Consider the following 23,091-nt stretch of genomic DNA (forward strand, 5'->3'; position numbering starts at 1 on the left):
GAAGCCATTTGAGTAATCTAAGATGAAGACAGGAGAGGAGGGAACTTAGGTAAATGGCCTTAATTTTTTTCTGTGATCTATAACCAAGGTTCTCAATGGAGGGGTGTGGGGTAGGAGGAGGAGGAGTCCTAAGAGGTTTTAGGAAGGATAAAAAAGTTTGGAAGAACTACTGTGGAGGTGACGTTGAATAAATGTAAATAAGGAAAGATTACCTTCCAGTAAGGGGAGTCCAGCTGGCATAAATTTGTAGTAGATCACTCAGAACAGCTGTTTTTAGAAGCACACATGTAGAAGTATGTAGGAGAAAAGTTAGAAGATAATGGAGTGATCCAAGGCAGAAGACTGGAAGGGCACATATCAGCAATATGATAAAAGAAATGCACATTTCTACCATTGATTTGATGTTTTCTTGGCAAAGATACTAGAGTGGTTTGCCATTTTCTTCTCCAGCTCATTTTATAGATGAGGTAACTGAAGGTTTAGTGACTTGTCCAGGGACACACAGCTAGTGTCTGAGGCTACAGTTGAACTCAGGAAAATGAGTTTTCCTGACTGCAGATCAGACACTTTGTACTGGACCTCCCAGCTGCCACTACACAGATTTTATTTTTCTCTTATTTGATTTGAAATTTTCAGTTTTACAGTTACCTCATTTTGCCAAGTACATTTCTTCCATTTAAGTTTCTTAATAACTTGCAAATGCATCATCTGTTAGTTTCTTTTGGGTTACTGCTATTCTAACTTATTTAGGCAATAAAGTTCTGCCAAATCATTCACATGAATGACAGGTCTCCACTTTTAAATATTTTGTGTTTTTCCAAATTAATTCCTAATTTTAGTCTCATGAGTTTCTTTTTTTCCAAGCTGGAAACAAGACTTAATACCTGACCTAGGCAGGCTCTGAAACTTCACCCTGCAAGACTACTTGCTTTAAAACTTTTAAACTGGCTTTGGTTCCATTTAGAACTGAGCCTTTTCTAGTATTATAAAGTCACCTTTTCCTTTTACACTAAAGTAATACAAATTTTCACTCTCAAGGGAAGGGAGAGAGTAATAGAGAAGCTTAGGTAGTGTTTGTTTATAAGTCTCTTTTAATAGTCCTAAGGAGCTCTAGGGGCAGCTAGATGGTACTGTGATAGGTCAGGAACACCTGAGTTCAAATGTGTTCTCAGACATATAATCACCTAGCTGTGTGACCTTGGGCAAGTCACTTAACCCCATTGCTTTACCAAAAAAAAAAAAATACTACTGGTAACTAAGTTCTCTTTAAAAAAAAAATTTAAGACATTATTACTTAAAGTATTGAGTTCCATATCCTCTTCCTCCTTTACTTTAACCTTTTCTCCCTGAGATAGTAAGCAATCAGGTATAGGATATATGTATACAATTATATAAAACATTTCCATATTAGTCATTCTGTACAAGACTTGAATAAAAGAAAAAAAATGAAAGAAAGTGAAATACATCATGCTTCAATCTATTCAATCAATATCAGTTCTTTCCTTGCAGACACTATCATTAGTCCTTTGATTTTGTTTTTGAGCAATTATTCACAGTTCTTCATCAAATAGTATTGCTCTTATTGTGTACAACATTGCATCAGTTCATATAAATATTACCAGGTTTTTCTGAAATCATCCTGCTTATTGTTTCTTATAGCCCAATAATAATCCATTACAATCATATATCACAGCTTGTTTAGCCATTCCCCAATTGATAGGCATTCCTTTGATTTCCAATTCTTAGCCACCTATAAAAGAGAGGGAGGGAGGGAGGGGGAGAGAGGGAGAGAGAGAGAGAGAGAAGAAGAAGAAGAAGAAGGAGGAGGAGGAGGAGGAGGAGGAGGAAGAGAAGTAGTAGTAGTAGTGGTGGTGGTGGTAGTAGTAGTAGTAGTAGTAGTAGTAGTAGTAGTAGTAGTATTGCTGAATCAAAAGTTATGTTCAGTTCTAATGTGCCCTTTAGGCATAATTCCAAATTGCTGAATGAGAATATTTCTGCTGAAAGTTTCAAATAACACCTGTTATTCTTAATGAAGATTTTGAGATCTATAGGGTTGAAAAGTCCACAGTAGGAAAAGTGACGTTTCTGAGCTACAGGTAGAGCAGGGGACAAAGAGATCCTTAATATTTTGGTTGTTTCATGCCTGGTCTTAATCTTTTAAGCTAGCAATAATGCTTTTGCTCCCTCTTCAGTTCCTTCGTCCCAATGATACTAAGTCTTAACTAGGAATAAGTTCTTCCATAAAACCCTTTCTTTGTCAGAATTGAAACCCCTTTCATATGATTATTGCCAACTAGATTCTTAGTACATCCATTCTAGATGTGACATAAGGATAGACCTTAGGGCTGTTTTTCACATTGAGAGTAAATTTTGACCATATAGACCAGAGGAAACTCAAAATGTAGTTTACTTTATCAGCCCATGATTCAGTGGACAATCCTTATTTTTAGGGATTGCCCCTGCTTCTGCTGCTGCTATTTTTGTTATTGTTTTGATCTTTACCAGTCAAAGGGTCTCCCCTCAAAGGCATTTTATCCCTCATAAATAAGTACTATCAAAGCAAGAGAGAGAGAGACAGTTTTTGCTTCTTGAAGAGTCTAACTTAAATTCTTCTTTGCATCTCAGAACCAGATAACACACAAAACTCCAAGTAAAATTGTAGGAAAAACCAGAATGGACATATTTCTTGCTTCTTAGTCTTGTGATAGGAGGTGGCAGGGGCACACGATTTTGATTTCTCTTAGTTATAGTTGGGATACACACTTGGAAACAAAAGGAGACCCTCTACCAAAGCATAGAATTCTGTTCTGTTACTGTAAGCTGCTTGTTAAAGAAGTGATGCTACTATTCAAATCATGATTCCCAACTCTGCAATAGTTTATGTCTGAGATTTTCAGGTGCATGAGACACATGTTAGGGAAAGTAGGACACAGAAAATAAACTGATATGCTGATTAAAGAGGCAATTCTGCCAGTACTTCTGTACAAAAAAAAATACCAAAGTTTTCCCTCCGTTATCCCTCAGTTCCCTCAGAAATATCAGTTTAATTGTCTAATTTCTTAAAATCTCTTCAAATTATCTTCTAGGAGATCTTAAATAGTATAAAAATGTGAGAAAAATGACTCATCACCCACCTAAGATAACCGGATCCAAGGAAGCTGAGGTAAGAAATCTTATCTAGTAGGCATTTCATCAATCCTAGAGTTCAAGTCCTCCCCTGTTCTGCCCAGTAGTTTTTCTATTGGAGTTATTCCAATTTGTGGAAGAATTTCTTAACCTAGAGGTTTTAATACCTTCTAGAGAATAATTCCTATCTCCTCAGTGCATTTGACTTAGAAGTCAAGAGGCGAGGCAAAAAAATAAGCTCAGTTAGCATCAGTTGATGGGCAAGTGCCAAGTGGACAGCAAGTGCACAGAATAAAGGAAGATACAGACATATCTACAGGGTTTTTGCATAACTTCATTATTATTCAATCCTGTTCAACTCTTTGTGACCTCTCGGACCATGCTACATGGGTGTTTTCTTGGTAGGGATACTGGACGGATCCATTTCCTTCTCCAATTGTTTAAGGCAAACAGGGTGAAGAGACTTGTTTACTAGCTGGGTCCACATTTGAACCCAGGTCTTCCTGACTCCACTCCAAATACTCTATTGACTGAGCCATCTAGCTGCCCTTTTACACAGCTTTAGAATGACATTATTTGCTGTAGAAAGAACCAAAATTAAGGGGCTTCCCAGCCACTTTTCCTTATTTAGGAAAGTGAGTACTAGGAACAGAATGTCAGGTGAATTGTGGAAATGAGGTAACTCACTGATGGGCAGCTGACTTTGCAAGGGAGAGAATGTGTTAACCATGGGGACTCCTGATTTGCTGAGATCAGGTTTGTTCCAGTGAGCTGATACATTTTTCTGAGGAAGGTCTCATCAGTCTTATCCTAACAGGAAATCTCTAAGACACTGGAGGCCTCCTTCAAGATAGAAATCTAGAAGGTTTATCCTGTTCTGGCTAGCCTTAGGATCTTTCTCTATTTACACAATACAACAACTCTGTTTCTTTGACTTCAGAGGTTGCTTTTTCCAAGAAGATTCTTCCCCCAAATTCATTCATTGTCTTCTTATTCCACAACACAAATCATGCCACTGATAAAAACATTAAACAGGACAGAGTCAAACATCACTATGACATTCCACCAGAAACTTCATTTCAAAAATAATACTGGGTTTAACCTTCCTACCAGGTCTGAATCCATTTTTGTTCCATATCATTGTTTCCAAATGTAAGGTAGCTCAAAGATAGAAGTTCCATTTGAAACTTTTTTCTTCCCAACCTTTCATTTATGTGGATTCAAAGGATCATATATTAAAATTGCAAGGGAATTTGTAGAGGTCATTTTGTCCAGTCCCTTTATTTGACAAATGAGAATACTGAGGTCCCAAAAGTTTAAGTGATTTTTCCCATAAGAAGTGGTAGAACTAGAGACTCCAGTTAATCTGATCCCAGATACAGCAAAAGAACCTGAAGGTGGAAAAAAGCTAGAGAGTAAGGGCCTTAAACCTAGAAAGCCTGTGATGGTTTCCTTAAAGGCAGATCCTAAAAATGATTTTGAAGTTGGGCAATCAAGAATGTGCCAGAGTTAAAGGAAACTTTCTTAACTCTAAGTTAAGTAGAGGATTGGGAAAGAGATGTTTCTCCTAAAAAGCAGAAGGATGTGGATTTTAAGATTAAATGCCTTTGAATTCTTCTTAGATGTTTGGCTGTTTTGTGCTCCAAATGAACTTAAATTCTGGAGGTAACATACTCCATCCAGTAGGAAAAGCTACACTATATTCTGGGACTAAGTGGCAAGAATCAGGGATATCCCTTCCCCCTTCCCCTTAGATGATTACTAGTTGTTGAAGGGCCCTCTCCCTTGTCTCCCCCACAAATGCAAGCCTTCCCTTCACCAGCCCATTCTCATTTAATCCCCCTTGGTTCTAAGATAAAAGAGGCGTGACAGAGCCTACTTATCCTTTTCTGGGGAAGAAATAACATCTCCATTGAAGAGATATATAAAAGTTATTTGTTGGTGAAAGAGTATGTCGTAAGTTTGTGAGTAAAGGCTCTGTTATTGCTACTTTCTTATACTTTTATCAATAAATGCCTTTGCTTTTAACCAAGTGTGTCCCCTGCATGACTCATGTATCTCTTGACCCAGTTTTTTAGAATGGATTTGGATATAGCTGTACAAGAGTGCCACCACCACCTCCTTACCTGGTACTGAGCTAAGCACTTTAATAAGTAATTCATTCAGTCTTCCCAACAGCCTTTGAAGTAGGTCCTATTATTATCCTCATTTTATACTTTAGGAAACTGAGCTAAACAAAAGTTAAGTGACTTACATAAGATCACATAGCTTAAGAAGTGTGAAGTCAAATTTGAAATTGGATCTTCCCGACTCTAGGCTCAACACTCCTAAATATACTGTACCATCTAGCTGCCTTCTTGACTTTAAGGTAGCTTTTCTGAGAGTATCTCATGCAAAAGAAGGCACTATCCAAAGTACTATGTAGCTTGAAAGAGATCTGGATCTACCATATTTGTAGCACAGTGGAATTTCATGATAATTATATTTAATGTTTATCCATCAACTTACTTCATCTACATATATATATTATATATTTGCACATAGTAAATACTTAACTACATTTAAATATCTACATGTATATGTGTACCTTTGCATACATGCACACACTTTGAATTATAAGCTTAAATACATGTGTGCTCGGATATACATACAAAGTGTAAATGAGCATATACATTCAGATAGACAAAGGACATTAATAAATTGGAGAATGTGGGAGAATCAGATCAAATGAGTTTTTGTGGAAGGAAATCTAGGTGTTTATCCTGGAGAAAAGATTTGGAAGTGATGTAGTGACACAATAGTTATCTTTAAATACATAGGAATGGGATTAAATCTATTCCTTTTGACTTCAGAGGACAGAACTAGGTGCAATGCTTAGTAGTTACAAAGTGTCAAGTTTAGAGTTTATATTTCATGGATATCTATATGAAATCTTTATAAGAATAATGTATATACAGTGAGGACACCTGTGATGAAGGTATTACTAAAGGATCAAAAGGTTTTGCAAGTGATAGTCCATAGTAGACTATTGTTATGTCTCCAACATCTGACCAATACATAGAGAGAATATAAAACTTCACTGAGCTTATTGTTTGCTGATTGCAAAACTCAGCAAAGCAAAATAACAATAGCTAATATTTACATAAAGGCAACTAGATGGTGCAGTAGATAGAGCATGATCTTGGAGTCAAGAGGACAGGCTCTAACCAGCTGTGTGACCTTGAGCAAGTCACTTAACCCTGACTGACTCATATCCAGGGCCATCTCCAGTCATCTTGATTTGTATCTGGACAGTGGACCCAAATGACTCTGGAAGAGAAAGTGAAGCTGATGACTTAGCATAACACCCCCTCACTCAAATCTAATTCATGACATCACAAGTCCCTTTCAAGTTTAAATCTATGATCCTTGAGAGAAACAAGAGATCATTTTATTCAATTTCCCCTCTAATCACAACTATTATATGAGAGAAAAAAGGAGATGTTTCTTTGCCAAAGGTGGTCATTTTGATGGAAGAATAGAGAATGGAAGAGATAGATTAGAGAGTCTAGATGATTCTATTTGTAGATACCATTATGAAGGCTGCATAAAATCATGTAATATTGCAGAACCTCTTGTAAAAAGAGGTCTATAATCACTCAAGACTGGTCTGACAAACTTTATATGAAAAGCAAAGTAGGTAAAGAATGCATAGTCTTGAGTTATGAAATACAGTTATATAGATGACCTATCACTCATCTATCAGTCAATATCTAATGAGTGCTGGGGCAGCTAGGTGGCGTAGTGGATAAAGCACCGGCCTTGGAGTCAGGAATACCTGGGTTCAAATCCAGTTTCAGACACTTAATAATTACCTACCTGTGTGGCCTTCGGCAAGCCACGTAATTCCATTTGCCTTGCAAAAAAAAAAACCTAAAAAAATATCTAATGATTGGTAACTAAGCCACACCTCAATTTATAGAATTGATCTTCCATAAAAAAAGTTTACACCAGGTTTAACCACAGCTCATAGATTCCCCTACCAATGTGTTTATAGAGAATGCAACATTCATAGCAACAGTATTTGATAACATAAAAAAGTAACAAAAAATTTTACTTTTGACTATTAACTTCAAACATATGCCCACAAGTATACATAGCATCCATGGCAATTGTGGATTCTAACTGGGAATCCATATAGAGAGCCTCACATGAGGATCATGGAGCCAAAAGGCACTTCCAAAGAAGCAAATCATGGCAATAAAATTGCTGTGATATCACACTACTTAATTTTTGACATGGAACTGGTCTCCAAAGGACAATGATCCATGGTTGTGGAGTTTGTTGTAACTTCACTTTTAATCTAAGTTCTGAGGCTTTCTGCACCTATTTCTTCTTTAAGAAGTATTGTGGGGGGGGGGCGGCGGCTAGGTGGCGCAGTGGATAAAGCACCAGCCTTGGAGTCAGGAGTACCTGGGTTCAAATCCGATCTCAGACACTTAATAATTACCTAGCTGTGTGGCCTTGGGCAAGCCACTGAACCCCGTTTGCCTTGCAAAAAAAAAAGAAGTATTGTGGGGACGGCTAACCTGGGTTCAAATCTTAATTACCTAGCCGTGTGGCCCTGGGCAAGCCACTTAACCCCATTGCCTTGAAAAAAAAAGTTATGTAAATTGGGTATTGGTGCTTTTTATGAGTCTTGACTAAAAAAGAAACTTCCTTTGCCCTAGTCACCAAGCTTTACCTAATTAGGTCACTCACGCTAGTCTATCTTTGAAACACAGCTTCCAGGTTGCAAAAACTTGGCACTATCCATTAGACACTTCCTCCTTAGTATGGGTATTCCTTATATGTTATTGTTGTTATTTGTTAAAAAAAAAAAAAACTACTCTGAAAGAACCTCCTCTACACAGGGGCTGCTTTCTCAAGTATCTGCCAGGGCTCTTGAGTCCCCAAGTTTCTCAATTATCAAACCCCTTCCATCTTTTTTGTATTAACGAATGGTCTAGAGAAAAACGTGACAAAATGAAATCCTGAATGAATTGTAGCCATCATCTTTATGTTACTGCATTTCACCCTTGTCTAACCTTGCACTCTAGATTCCACTCTGGGGGCTTGTACTACAACTGATAAGAGTTCATCATATCTAGATGCCCCCCCAAATCTAATACAATATACTTTGACCATCCATATCCTTGCCATACTTTCCCTGTTTACCCTCACATCCATGCTTTCTGTCTCATATCTGTGTCCCATATCAAATCAATGTGTCTTATCTTGGAAAGGATCTATCAATAATTCTATGACCACACTCACCATCCCTGTGACTCCTTCCTGCCACCACTTCAGTGTGTTCTCCTTTATGTAGACGTCTCTTATTAGAATGTAAGTAGACATTTTGTTTTGCTTTTGGTAGTTGAATCCACATTTACTTGGCACAAAATGGTGCTTAATAAGTCCTTTTTCATTCTGAAAGGAGACTGTCTTCTCCACTCCTAGCCTCACACTCTCTCCTTTATTATACATTTGTGACCAGCAAAAACTAAAAGATTTTTTTGGAATGTATCTGAAATTGACACCTGCAAAAGATGATTCAGGACCAGAACTAAATAGGAGAAAAGTAAAGAGGGCAGCCTTTGGGAAACACAAAATTTAATCCAAATTTCTTCCTGAAAAAAAAAATTACCAGTGGAATGTCTCTGAGCCATGAAATAAAACAGGTTCTAAAAAAAAAATAAAAATGAATATTTCTCAAAGGGCAATGGAAAAAAAAGAACAGTAGTCAAGAGTAGTCTATAAATGTAATATGGAAATATAAAGAGCTGCAATAAGGTATGTTATCAAGTTAATGTGTAATTTTAAAAAAATATGTAGTGAAATGGAAAGATCAAGGGATAACTGATGAGCAGCTCATGTGCTCCACTGATATTCTCAACATAGCAACAAAAAGTGAAGTGTTCCCATGGGAGACATATAAGAGGATGTAGCAAGGAGTACACAGGATGGGCAGGCATGAATAGGTTACCATCTATATTATTTCAGGAAATATCCAACTCGAGATCATAGGTATATCCTAGTGATAATAAAATACTTTCTAATATAAAACTATTTAAAAGTTAAAGGTGGTAGGGTCTCTTCAGTGGAGGTGTTTATGCAAAAAATAAATCTTGCTTCCAGTTTGTGCCAGCCTTTACTGTCCCTTGGTGATCTTGCCAATTCCCATAGTATATTATCCTCATCCTGCATATAATTCTTAAATCTATAATCCAACTTTAATTAATTCCTGGCAAGACAGGTGACACAGTGAATAGAGTGTCAGGCCTCAAATAAGGAAGACTCATCTTCTTGAGTTCAAACTTGGCCTCAGATACTTACTATATGACCTTGGGTAAGTCACTTAACTCTGCTTGCCTTGGTGTCTTCATCTGTAAAAATGATCTGGAGAAAGAAATGGCAAACTACTCCAGTATCTTTGCTAAGAAAACCCGAACTGGAGGCATGAAGAGTCAGTCATGACTGAAAAATTACTGGACAACAACAACAATTTCTGTCCTAAAAGATATGTGGTTCAGGGGATCAGAGCTCTGGCTGTGAAATCAGGAAGACCTGAATTTAAATTCACCCACAATTTCTTACTAGTTGTATAACCCTGGGCAAAGTCAATCACTTAATCACTGTTTGCCTTACTCCACTGGAGAAGGAAATGGCAAACCACTCTAGTATCTTTGCCAAGAAAACTATGGACAGTATCAAAGAACTGGATGTCACTAGATGACTGAACAACGACAAATCTCTCTCTCAAATGATGTTCTAGCATTAACAACTGCCAGATGGACATTTGTGCATTACTACTCTATAGGCATCTCAAATTTAACAAGTCCAAAATGAAACTTTTTAAAAATTCTAAATTCATCCCTCCTCCAACCTCTGTTGAGAACACCATCATCCTTTTAATCACTTATGCTCATATCTTTAGTTTAATTTCTGACTTCCCTCTCTTACTCCCTATATATCCAATCAATTGTCAAGTATTTTCATTTCTTCCATTACATATGTCCTTGTCTCTATCCACAGTTTCTATCCTAGTTCAGGGCTCATTGCCTCTGACATGTTCCATTGAAATCTCCTGATTGCCTCCAGGTTATCTTCTAGCCTATACAAGCTGCTTTTGTCTGGAATGTAGCTCTTCCTTGATCCTCCTCTTACAATCAATAGCTTCCCTTACAGTTCAGTCTTTCCTAATACTCTCAACTAGTAAATATTCTCCTTGAAATTTCTTTGTATAGTTTTGCACATGTTTCGAACTTGTTAGGGAACAAATTCTATTTTAATTAATCAACAAATGCATATTAATGGCCTACTAAGTACCAGGACAGAATTAAAATCCAGCCTCAGACACTTATTAGCTGTATGACCCTGGCCAACCTTTGTTTGCCTTAATCCACTGAAACAACTTCCCAGTATCTTTGCCCAGAAAACCCCAGGGCTAACACTGGCATTCAGTGGTCCACAGGGTCACAAAGATTCAGATAGAACTGAACAATAGCAATGTGCCAAGCACTTGCTAAGCACTGAAGATAAAAAAAGACAAAACATAGTCTCTGTCCTCAAGGAGCTTACAATCTAATTACTTACATACAACTATAGACAAAGCAAGATACAGACAGAAGGGAAACACAGGAATTAAGAAGGGTTGGAGAAGGCTCCAGTAAAAGACAGGATTTTAGCTGGGACTTAACAGGTCTTGGAGGTTGGTAAGTAGAGTGGAGGCTAGAGACCATTACTGGCATGAGAAAATACCCCCAAATTGAGAGTCAGAGAGCCTTGTTCATGCAGTAGCCAAGAGGCCCATCTCACTGGACTAAAGGGTGCATGAAGACTGGAAAGGAAAGGGGATAGGTTATAAAGGGATTTGAATGTCAAGATAGAACATTTTGTATTTGATTGTGAAGGCAATAGGGAACCACAAGAGTTTATTGGGTGACCTTGAGGAAAGAGACTTATTTTGTTTTTTCTTTGTATCCTCACATAGCATAGTGCTTTGAAGGTGGTAGACTGTAAACATGGGTGACTGAAAAGATTATATGTTAGCTTTGTCAATGATAATGAAGTTGGGAAGAATAATGATTTGGGTGGAACTGTTGTGGATAAAACTGGGGTCACCAAAAAGAGATTGAGAATTAGTGAAAAGTGACTGAATTCATGTAATCCCTGGGATTAAAAACTGCTCAGGATTTATTATAGAAGCTTACAAAGTATACAGATTAAAACCTCCTAGAAAAAAAACAACAAGCACTTTGAGGACAGGCTATTAGAGTAGAGAGAGAGAGAGAGTTCAGAGAGTCATAAGGGCATGGCTTAGTTCAGCCACATGGCAGAAGGGACCATGGTACTCCAGCAGAAGTTAAGCCAGAAGTATGTAGCCTAAAAAAGAGAGACAGCCATCCCTGCAAGGCTAGGAGTAGAGTTCAAAAGAAAAACCAAGCCTAAGGAGGGCCAAGTCCTTCTCTTAAATGCTTTTCTATAGTGGGCTGGACAAAGGGAAGCACTTGGGGAGTGGCCAAGCACTGGGCTCAAGTATTCTCTAATAGGCAAGCTACATATTGGGTCTCAAGATCTGTGACTTACAAGTCCAACATGTCATTTCCTGTCATGCCAGCATCAATGGGCAGGGTCAAGTAGCTGGCAACCAGAAGCTGGGGGAAGTTGTAAGAAAGGTAAACAATCCAAGGCCACTCCCATCCTTTAATGGAGTCACTTTGAACAACAGAATTCTCCAGATAGGTACAACATCTTCCCTGCATCAGAAAGATAATGAATTAAAAATTCAGAACATCTAGTTTGAAAGGTCCAACAGACTTGAAGGAAAAGGAGGAAGAGAAGGAAAATCACTATCACAAAAGATGGAGAATATTTAAGCATGGAGAGAGAGATGGGGAGAATGAGCACTCCTTGAAAGCTCATGGAATTTTTAATGTTCAATAATAAAGGAAGATTGAATACTATTAAATCTTTCTCCACACCACTCCTATCCCCTCCATAAACAGATTTCAATACAAAATACGTTAAACTAGAAAAGGAAATAGGAAGAGTAAGGACAATGGACAAGTTTAAGAGAAAGGGTAGAATAGATAAATTAATGGTCATAAACAAAATAAATTCAGATACTGGAGTGCTGAAGAAAAAGAGGAAATTATAAGGAAAAGAAAGAATGAAAAAAAACCTGGGATAGCAAAAAAAGGGAAAAAATAAGAAACAAGTCATTTCATTTATAGATCATAAGTGTCAGATAAACTCTCTTTCTACTTTATTTTTCTGTCATATTCCCAGCAAACTTTTGGAGTACTCTGCTGCTTCCCATCTTTGACTAAATTGCAACCTGGAGCCTGAAGCTCCACAGCACTGGAAAGAGAGCAGTCATCTAGCACCTGTGTGAGGCTGGATTTTATCACAAGCTTATATGTACAGTCCTGTGTCTGGACCACAATCTCGGGCCATGTGGTGGGCTTCAGTGTAGTGGGTTAGAGAGTGCTTAGTGAACTCTAGGGAAGCATTCATGGTTTTGGGTTTTTTTTAAATTTTCTTTTGGATTTCAAAAGTCTTTGACCATGAAAACACCTGAAGTTGCTTTATCTCTGGAGACTAATTTCTGTTTGGAAGAAGTTTGAAAGGTAGTAGGGAATCCTAGAATGTCTAGTCATCCATCTTGTTATCACCTGACTTGGAAGTCTTAGTGGCACTTTCTCCTGAGATAAATAAGTTTAGATGAGGGGAAGGGATTTAGGTAAATATAATGAATTCTATTTTTAAAATTCTGAGGTTTAGATATCACTAGAATATACAGTTTTAAATGATCTACTGGTAGTTGGGAGATATGGATTTGATCTCAGGAAAGACTGGGACTGGATATCTAGATCTAATCTCTGAACCATGTAGAGAGATAGTAATTAAACCCATTGAAGTTGAAATTTTTAAAGGAGAATATATAGTAAGAGAAAACTAGAAGACTAATGTCAGTGTTCTGAAAAACACTTAAAATGGATGTACATGTATGTGTGTTTGTGTATGTTATTAATGATCAGCTAGCAAAGGAAACAATGAAGCAATGGTTAGATAGAAGATCCAAGAGAGAATGGTATCATAAGAACCAAGAGAATATTCGGGAGGAGAGAGTGGTCAACAGTGTCAAATAGAGAAGTCAAATATGATGAGGACAAAGAAAAGGCTAGGAAAAAAATCATAATTTGGGGAAGAGCAGTTTCTTTTGAGATATATTACAAAAGGAATAAATAATAAAATAATAATAATAAATAATAAAAATATTAAAATAATAAATAAATAATAAAAGGAAGCATGCCCAGAGACAGTAGGGAAGGGACAGAAGTAATCATTCAGGAAATAATTTGCTATATAATGTGAGAAGGGAATAGGATCAAGGGCTCCACTGTAGATATCATAGATGTAGATGATATTAAAAGGATTTTGAGAAGAGATAGGGGAAAAGAGACAACTTATGGGTGAATAGCTTAAATTATCTCAGTAAAGAAAAGGGCACGGTCCTCAGCTGAGAGAGCTGGCAAGAGAAAAGTGGGGAAAACTTGAAAGAAGAAGAATTAAGGAGAAAAAGGAGGTCTGTTCTGATGTGATAAAAGCTCATTTAGTATAAAGGTTACTTAGCATTTGACTTCCTCAAATTCCATTCAGTGGCTAGTTGAATAGTTTTGGAGAAGGCAGATAGTGGGAATAACTAAAATTTGGTACAAGGTGAGCCAAGATAGGACAGGAGAGAAAAGGATTATTTGAAAGTATAGAAGAGTATGGAATTGAATCTGTTAACATTAGGGCAAAGGGAGATAAATGAAATCAAAGCAAAGGTGATTGAGGCGATACAGAAATTGGAAGATGCCATAAAAGTAAAGGATAGGTTTAGGAGTGATACATAGAGAAAGATAGAAAAATAGAAGGCTAAAGTCAAATGGAATGTCAGAATTTTTGATCAAGGAAGTGGAACACTTTTGGGAAATGGAGAACTCCAAAGTGTGATTGTCTTTGTGGATACTTGAGATGGAGTAAAGGAGTAAGTCATGAGATATGAAGAAAAAGAGAAACTGGGAGATTAAGACATTTGAGGGTGCTTCAAGATGATTGTTGGAGTCCCTTTGTATAAATAGTCAGCAGCTGTGGAGGAGAGAACAACAATGAACTAGGTACTGATCTCCATTAAGAAATCAAAGAATGTTAGTGCAGGCTGCTATTTCCTGAGGAAGTTTAGCTGGTAAGGAGACTGAGATTTTAAGACATTCTTTGGTCAGCAAGTGCATGATCTTTTCAGGAAAGAGATGGAAGTCATGCATTCATTTGTTGTTCTTTTCTTTCTGCAGAAAAAGAGAGTGGAGGCTTGTGAGCAGTGTATGAAGAGTAGCATCAGGTATCAAGAAATACTGGAAATACTGTACTGGGAAAGGCAAGTTTATAAGAAACTTGAGAGATCCAATTAAGTAAGAAAGATCATCTAAAGATCATCTCCAGGGCATTTGAGGATCAAACTGGAAGGTGAACAAGAAGATGGAAAATGGAAAAGACTATAAAGAAGTGTTATGACAAACTCTTTTCCCTTCAGTGATAGTACAGCATTATATTTGGATTATAGTACCACAGTCCACTATATATAGCTTAGGGAAGTAGAGATAGTATTAGGACAGAGTGACACAGGAGCAGGGTGTAAGAGGATATTTGGAGGAAGTCTTTCTTAGAAGGACCATAGTTTTGGGGAACCAAGAGTATCTGAAGGTGTGAGAGGATATCAAAGACTCAAAGTAAACCTTGGACGTTATCAATATTTAAAAAAAATACTGAGAAAGAATGATCACTGAACCATGTCTACTTTTAACACCCATAAAAATAGTTTATTAAAATAATGCATATACATATTAAAAGTATCCTTAAGATATTTAATTGGGAAGAGCAAAATGTTACAGGGACAACCCTCTAGAGGGGTAGCAGAATCTGTTTCCCCTATAGTGACTTGGACCTGCACAGACTTCTGGGAATTTGAGTTTTCACTTCTCACCTCAGGTAAGGAAATATTTCATGATTTTGGAATGGGCTGGGTACTTAATGCAAGGAGAAAAAATAACAAATTCAGAAAGAAAGAGAGATGCAGGAAGGTGGTTACCTTCCCAAGTGGTGGCAGTTGCACTTATGATCACCTGCTCCTGTCCTGGAGTTTTGGTAAGAGCAGCTGTTTTTGCCATTTAAACAAACTGACAGTATTATTCCCATTTTCTTACCCTAGTTTAATTGGGCTCAGTTAGCTCCCATTTCTGAGCTTGTTCATTTGCTCTGCTCAAAGCTGACTCTTGTAAACACCTTTGGTAGAACTGGTAATTTGGTATTTCCCTTTTTGCTTTTGTTTATGGCCTGAGTGTGTGGTGGCATAAACAGTTTTTCTTTCTGAAATTGTTATTTTTTTCCCTTGCACTAAGTACCTACCCCATTCCAAAATCATGAAATATTTCCTCATCTCAGAAGAGAAGTGAAAATTCAAAATCCCAGAAGCCTGCTGGTTCAATTTTGTTCTCCCTCTGTGAAGATTGTCATTGTAACATTTTGTTCTACCCAATTAAAAGTTTTACATTCTGGTTTTAGGCTGGGACACTCTTCAATTGAAGCCAACCATTTTGTGGCATTTATCTGGCATTTTCACTAGTTTGCTCTCAAATTTAAAAGAGGACTTGAGACCTATCACTCCCTAAGGACTAGCAGGTTTGTTGGAGGAATGGGGGGAGGGGAATGACAACACGAGATTAATTTCAGTTTCACTTTGACCTCCCTAAACCTTGCTTTACAGTGACTCCTAGTGTTACATAACATAGAAGAGTATGGAATTGAACTAGGATCATCTTTAAAGTTATTTTAAAAAAATTTCTCTGCATTGACTTTGAAAATACTTAATACAAATCATATTAAATATGCATAATGAAGCAAAACAAATTCCTGCTTTGAACAAAAGATTATTAAACTGTTCATACTCTTTGACCTCACATTACTAGTAGTCTTATGCTTCAAAAATTTCAAAGAAGAAAATGACCTACATATATTAAAATATAGCAGCTTTTTTGTGGTGTCAAAGAATTTGAAAATAAGGATAGCATTCATATGAATGTAATAGAATATGATTATAAGAAAAGAGACATTTTCAAAGAAATCTAAGAAGATTTCTGTGAACTGGTTAAAAATGAAGTGAACACAATCAGTAGAACAACATTTTTACAATAGCAGCTATATTGTAAAGACAAATAACTGGTCAATTATTGTGTTGCATTTTGATGAGTAGTTCAATATTAGTATTTTGGAGCAATCTTATAATCCTCTGTTACTGTTACTAGTGAAATAATGTAAATACTTTAAATATTGTAAATAAAAAATACTGCAAATAGTGATATGGATAAAGGTTTGCAAATCTTTAGAGCTAAGGGATAGTAGGATAGTCCAGAGAGGATTGACTTTTGAACAATAAAACTCAAATTTGTTGTGTGAATTACCAGCATTATTTGACCATTCCAGCATACCAGAAAAACATTATATAAGAAACAGTTACATTTGTCCATGATCTCCATCTGAACTGGAGATCTTTAATAAAATAATGACAGTAAAGGGGAGAACACAGCAGGGTACTCCAGGATTAAATTTTTAAAACAGATTCAATTTTCACATATGCCAACAGAAACAAGCTAGCTATTCTTCTGTGAGTGATGTTTCCTGGGTGAGCTATATGTTTCCTTCAGTCAAAAATGTTGCCTTTACTTATCCCAAGCTATCAAGAGTAGGAGGATATTTTCACTTAAGTTAAACAGTAGTATGCTATCTGAGAGGCAATCCAAAGCTGGGTCCATTAGGTCAGTGGGAGACTGAATAATGCTTTTTCATAGAAAAAGACCTGGATCAGTCCTGAGTCAAACTTGAATATAAGGACAATCAATGAAAAAGCATTTATTAAGTATTTCCTTTGTGCTCACAAGACAGCCAGATGGCTCAGTGGATAATTCTGGGCCTGGAATCAGGGAGGCCTGAATTCAAATCCAGAGTCAGATACTTACTAGCTGTGATACCCTGGGCAAGTCACTTAACCCTTTGCCTTAATCTACTGGAGAAAGAAATAGCAAACCAGTATAGTATTTTTGCCAGGAAAATCGTATGGACAATTTTGGAATGCTATGGTCCACAGGGTCATAAAGAGTGGAACATAACTGAATGAATGAACAACAAATGTGTTTACACTATGCAAAGATCAATAAATCCCTTCTTTCCAGGAACTCATATTCCAAAGGGGGAGATAGCATTAAAATAACAAGACACATACAAAATATATAAAAGTAGAGGAGAGGTAATATAAGAAGGGAAAGCCCTAGAAGATGGGAAGGGACAGAGAGGGCTGGGAAAATCTTCCCATAGAAGAAGATATTTGAGCTGTGATTTGAAGAAAACTACTATTTACTATTTGAAGAAAAACTAAAAGACAGAAATGAGACAGAAAAACATTCCTGTCATTGGGAAGTCTAGTACATAGGTATGAAGTCTGGAGATGGTATATTGAATTTGCCTGTTATCAGAGTTGCAAATTCAGAAGAGATTTCAGAAGACATTTATTCCTTTCCACCAGAAAAAGAATCCCATTTTACAACATACCTGAAAACTGGTCATCCAACTTTTACTTGAAGACCTCTAGTGAGGGGAATTCACTACCTGCTTAAGTCACCTATTCCACCTTTGGATGATAGTTCAGAGTGGTTGAATTGTGGAGGATAGGTAAGGGAATAAAGGAGACTAGAAAGGTATAAAGGTATAAAGATCTACAAAAGAAAAAAATGACTATATTTTATCCTAGAGATAATAGGGAATCATTGGAGATTATTGAGAAAGAGGTGAGGTCAGGGTGACATTGTTAGACATACACTTCACCAAAATCACCTTTGCAGATGAATGTAGGATGAATGAGAGTAGGGAGACATTTGAGGGAAAGAGACTAATTAATAAAGCAATTCTAGGATCCTGGGGACAGACCATAAGGATGGTGGCCATGTGAGTAGAAAGACAATGATGGAAATAAGAGTAGCTGTTTCATTTTTCCCAGAGGATTAGCATGATGCCAAGTAAATGTTCATTGAATGTAAGTGCTTTTATCATCTAACACTGGGATATTTTACAGTTCTATTCAGCTAAAAAATAATTGTAACATAGGTACTATCATATATAGTGCTTAGAATAATATATTACTATGAAAGCCTAGGTGGGGAGGTAGGGTGGTGGGCAGAGATAAAATGATGGCGTTAAGGCAAGAACTCAGGATAACTCTCCCAAATTTACCTCTAAACAACTATTAAATAATGTCTCAAAACAAATTCTAGAGTGACAGAACCAACAAAAGGATGGGATGAAGCAATTTTCCAGTCCAAGACAACTTAAAAGTGGCCCCCAGCAATACAGGAACAGGCTGAAGCAGTTCCTGCAGCAGCAGCTGTGTTGATTTCCAGAATTCTCAACCTACATAGGAATGGCAAAAGAAAAAAAAAAAACTTAAGGTATACAGGAAAGGTCTGTTATACTAGGATGAGCATTGGAACCCTGTCTAACATATAGGCTGACACAGACCCAGCTGCAACTAACTGGAAGCAGGCCTTGGAAGCTACTGAATCAGCATGGCAGTGGCTTTGCTTTGCATCTTGGCAGCCCATTAGTCTTTTAAAAAGGTGACCTTCTTCCCATAACAGGAGTCAAATCCAGCTTGCCTGGAGGAAAACCAGTAATCCTAACCACTAGACCATATGGGAGGAATCGATTACAACAAATGGAGAAGTTTTGTGGATTTACGTTGGCAGTGTTCTTTCCAGGAAGGTACATACTGACAATGAGGTTGACACTCATATTGCCAGAGCTAGCTCTGTATTTGGGAGACTCCAAAAGAACATATGGGAGGGGTGAGGTATTAGAATGACTACCAAACTGAAGGTCTACAGAGCTGCTATGCCTTGTCAGGAAACTGAATCGCTTCCATTGAAACTGTCTTAGAAAGATTCTTAGGATCACCTGACAGAAGATATCAGACACTAAGGTTCTTTCTCAAGTTAAACTGCCTAGCATTCCAACATTACTACAGAGAGTGCAACTATGATGGGCTGGTCATGTTGCTTACCAAAAAAACTATTCTATGGAGAGCTCACTCAGAGCAAGTGCTCACAAGGGAGTCAGAAGAAGCAATACCAGGACACCCTGAAGCTCTCATTGAAGAACTTTAGAACTGATTGTACAACTTGGGAGACACTGACACAGGACTGCCCAAGCATGGTGTGCCCTCCATCAGTGAGGGTGCTGCCCTTTATGAGGAAGGCAGAACTGAAGCAGCTCAAAGGAAACATGACATACCTAAATTTAGAGTACTCATCCCAGGTGTTCACATGGACTATTTGTGCCCAACTCATAGTAGGGCATTTCAAGTTCATATTGGTCTGATTAGCCACAGTCGGACATACTTAATTTGTCTCAAACATAGTGATGTCATTTTGGTCTTCCTCAATAATGAAGGATAAGACCCAGTGGCAGTGGCTGCTTCCAGAGGTCCAAGATGACAAACAGGAAGGAGATTACAGGAGTCTTTTTTGCTAGCACTGAGGTAGGACTCTGTTGCTTTGCTTATATTCGGATCTGGGTCACAAAGTTTGCTGCTACAGGGGAGCAGGGAACCTCTTCACAGTTCCAGGGTGAAAAAGAATGCTTGTGGTCACTCTCAGAGCAGAGCACAGGCCAGAAGAGTAGGAAACACCTCTCTTTAGATCATACCATCTTGGAAGAACTGAAAACTTGTAGATCTCTAGATGCAGCTCTAAAAACAGCTGCACAAAACCCCAGAAGCATGGACAGTGCCCTTCACTCTGGAAGTAGAGCCCTACTTTAACAAAGAGTTAAAAATCAAATTATAGGCTGGAAAAACGAGGAAAACAACAGGAAAAAATCTGATCAAATGGGGCGGCTAGGTGGCGTAGTGGATAAAGCACCAGCCTCGGAGGGAGTACCTGGGTTCAAATCCTGTCTCAGACACTTAATAATTATCTAGCTGTGTGGCCTTGGGCAAGCCACTTAACCCCATTTGCCTTGCAAAAACCTAAAAACAAACAAACAAACAAACAAACAAAATCTGATCAAAGAAAGTTACTATGGTGACAATGAAGCTCAAAACACAAACTCAGAAGATAGCAGAGAAAGTTCTGACATCTAAAGGCTCCAAGAAAAATATGAATTGGTCTCAGAGGTCATGGGGGAACCTCAAAAAGAATTTTGAAAATCAAATAAGAGAGATAGAGGGGAAAAATGGAAAGAGGAATGAGAGTGAAACCAGAAAATCATGAAAAACACGCTAGCAGCTTGGTAAAGGAAATACAAAAAAAAAAAATACTGAAGAACATAATGCCTTAAAAACTAGTCTAAGCCAAAAGAAGGACAAAATGCAATGAGGAAAAGAATGCCTTAAAAAGCAGAATTGGCCAAATGGAAAAAGAGGCACAAAAATTCACTGAAGAAAAAATATGAAGGAATAATATCTTTAAAAAATTAAAATAAGGGGTGGGAGAAAGGGAAAAGGGAAAGTAGAATAGGGTAAGTTTTCCCCACATAAAAGGAAAAAAAAAGCTTTTTACAGTGGAGTGGAAGAGGGGAGAGGTGAGGGGGAGTGAGCGAACCTTACTCTCACCAGAACTGGCTCAAAGAGGGAATAATATACACATCCAGCCAGTTAAAGAAAGAAGGGAGGGGATTCTGGAGGAGAGGGCAGATTGGAGGAGGAGCTAGTAAGAAACAAAACACTTGAGGAGGGGCAGGGTGAGAAGAGAATAAATGATGTTGGGGGAATAAGATGGAGGGAAATACAGTTAGGAATTGTAAATGTGAAAAAGCATTTTTTTGAAGCAAGTTTCTCCAAAATACACAAATATGTCAAATTTATAAAACTAAGAGCCATTCCCCAATTGATAAATGATCAAAAGATATGAAGTTTTCAGATGTTATCAATGTTATCTATAGACATATTTTTAAAAAGTTCCAAATCACGACAAATTGGAAAAATTCTGAAATACTATCTTATAACTATTAGATTAGCTAAGATAATAGAAAATGCCAAATGCTGGAGGGGATATAGAGAAAATGAGACATTAATGCATTGTCGGTGGAGTTGTGAACTTAATTCAGTAATTCTGTAGAGCAAAAATTATGCTCAAAGGATTATAAAACCATGCCTAACCTTTGACCTAGTAATGCCACTACTAGGTTGGCATTTCAAAAGAAATGAAAACAAAAAGGAAAAGAATCTATATGTACAAGGATATTGATAGTAGTTCTTTTTCTGGTGCCAAAAAATTGGAAATTGAGGGGATACTCACCAGTGGGGGGAATGACTGAACAAATTCTGATATGTAATTATGATGGAATGCTATTCTGCTTATGTGAACTGATGTAAAGTGAAATGTATTGTGTACAAAGTAACAGAAATATTGTAGGATGATCAACTTCGAATGACTTAGCTTTTCAGAAATACTGTGACCTAAAACAACTCTGAAGACTTATGATAAATAATGCTATCCATCCCCAAGGAAAGAATTGATAGTATTTGAATACAGACTGAAGCATCCTTTTAAATTTTATTTTTATTCAGGATGCTTTTATTTTGGGGGGTCTGTCTGTTTTTGTTCATAACATAACCATTATGGAAATATTTTGCATGACTACACATTTATAACCTATATCAAATGACTTGCCTTCTCAAGGGGAAGGGGGGACATGGACGGATGGGCCAAGAGGACGTGAAAGAATTTGGAACTCAAAGTTTTAAAAACAAATGTTAAAAATTGTTTTTACATGTAACTGGGAAAAAAATAAAATACTAAATAAACAAATTTTTTAAAAACTGAATGAGAATAAAAAGGATATACCATTTTCCTTAGCTGTACATAACACCCACACAAAAACTGACGATGTTTCAGAGTATAAACACCTCACAAACATGCAGAAAAGCAGAAATGATAAATATATCCTTTTCAAATTATGATGCAAAAGAATTTACATACATTCGACAAAGGACCATGGCAAGATAGATGAAAATTATATCTAAATAAACTATATAATCCTAAACAATGAGTGGGTCAAAGTACAAATCACAAAAATAATTTCATTAAAGGGAATTAACAAAATAAGATAACATACCAAAATGTTTGGGATGCAGCCAAAGGATGAAAATTTATATTTCTAAATGCTTACATTAATAAAATAGAGAAAAAACAGATTAATGGTTCAGGCATGCAATTTAAAAAATATATGAATAGAACAATTAAAAACACCAAATTAATCACCAAGTTTCAGATCCTGAAAAACTGAAGGAGAGAATAATAAAATTGAAATAAAAATTACTAAACTAATAAATAAAACTAAGATCTAGCTTTATGGAAAAAAAACCCAATAAAACAGATAAAACCATTGGTCAATTTGATTTTTTTTAAAAATAGGAAAATTAAATTACAGGATTAAAAATGAAAAGGGCAAATTCATCAGCAATGAAGAGGAAATTAAAGCAATTATTAGGTGCTATTTTGTTTAATTATAAATCTGACAATGTAAACAAAATAGATGAGTATTTCAAAAAATATAAATTGCCCAAATTAACAGAAGAAGGAAAAGAATACTTAACCCAGGGCGGCTAGGTGGCGCAGTGAATAGAGCACCGACCCTGGAGTCAGGAGTACCTGAGTTCAAATCCGACCTCAGACACTTAATTACCTAGCTGTGTGGCCTTGGGTAAGCCACTTGACCCCATTGCCTTGCAAAAAGAAAAAAAAATATTAACCCATCCCAGAAAATGAAAAGTGAACAAATCATCAATGAATTCCATAAGAAAAAATATCCAGGACCAGGTCAATCCACAAATGAATTCTACCAAACATTTAA

General features: G+C 37.0%; 2 long non-coding RNA genes across 2 annotated transcripts in view; one reads left to right on the top strand and one right to left on the bottom strand.

Moving 5' to 3' along the window:
- The window catches only part of LOC141506856 (uncharacterized), a 73,818-nt gene that overhangs the window by 44,989 nt on the left and 5,738 nt on the right, over positions 1-23,091 (bottom strand). The gene's annotated exons all lie outside the window — the stretch shown is intronic.
- Positions 1,884-15,011, top strand: LOC141506858 (uncharacterized). The gene is made up of 3 exons (XR_012473993.1): positions 1,884-3,163; positions 12,436-12,537; positions 14,487-15,011. It is a non-coding gene; the product is annotated as an uncharacterized LOC141506858 (long non-coding RNA).

The sequence above is a fragment of the Macrotis lagotis genome, chromosome 1 (assembly GCF_037893015.1).
Source record: "Macrotis lagotis isolate mMagLag1 chromosome 1, bilby.v1.9.chrom.fasta, whole genome shotgun sequence".
Classification (NCBI taxonomy): domain Eukaryota; kingdom Metazoa; phylum Chordata; class Mammalia; order Peramelemorphia; family Peramelidae; genus Macrotis; species Macrotis lagotis.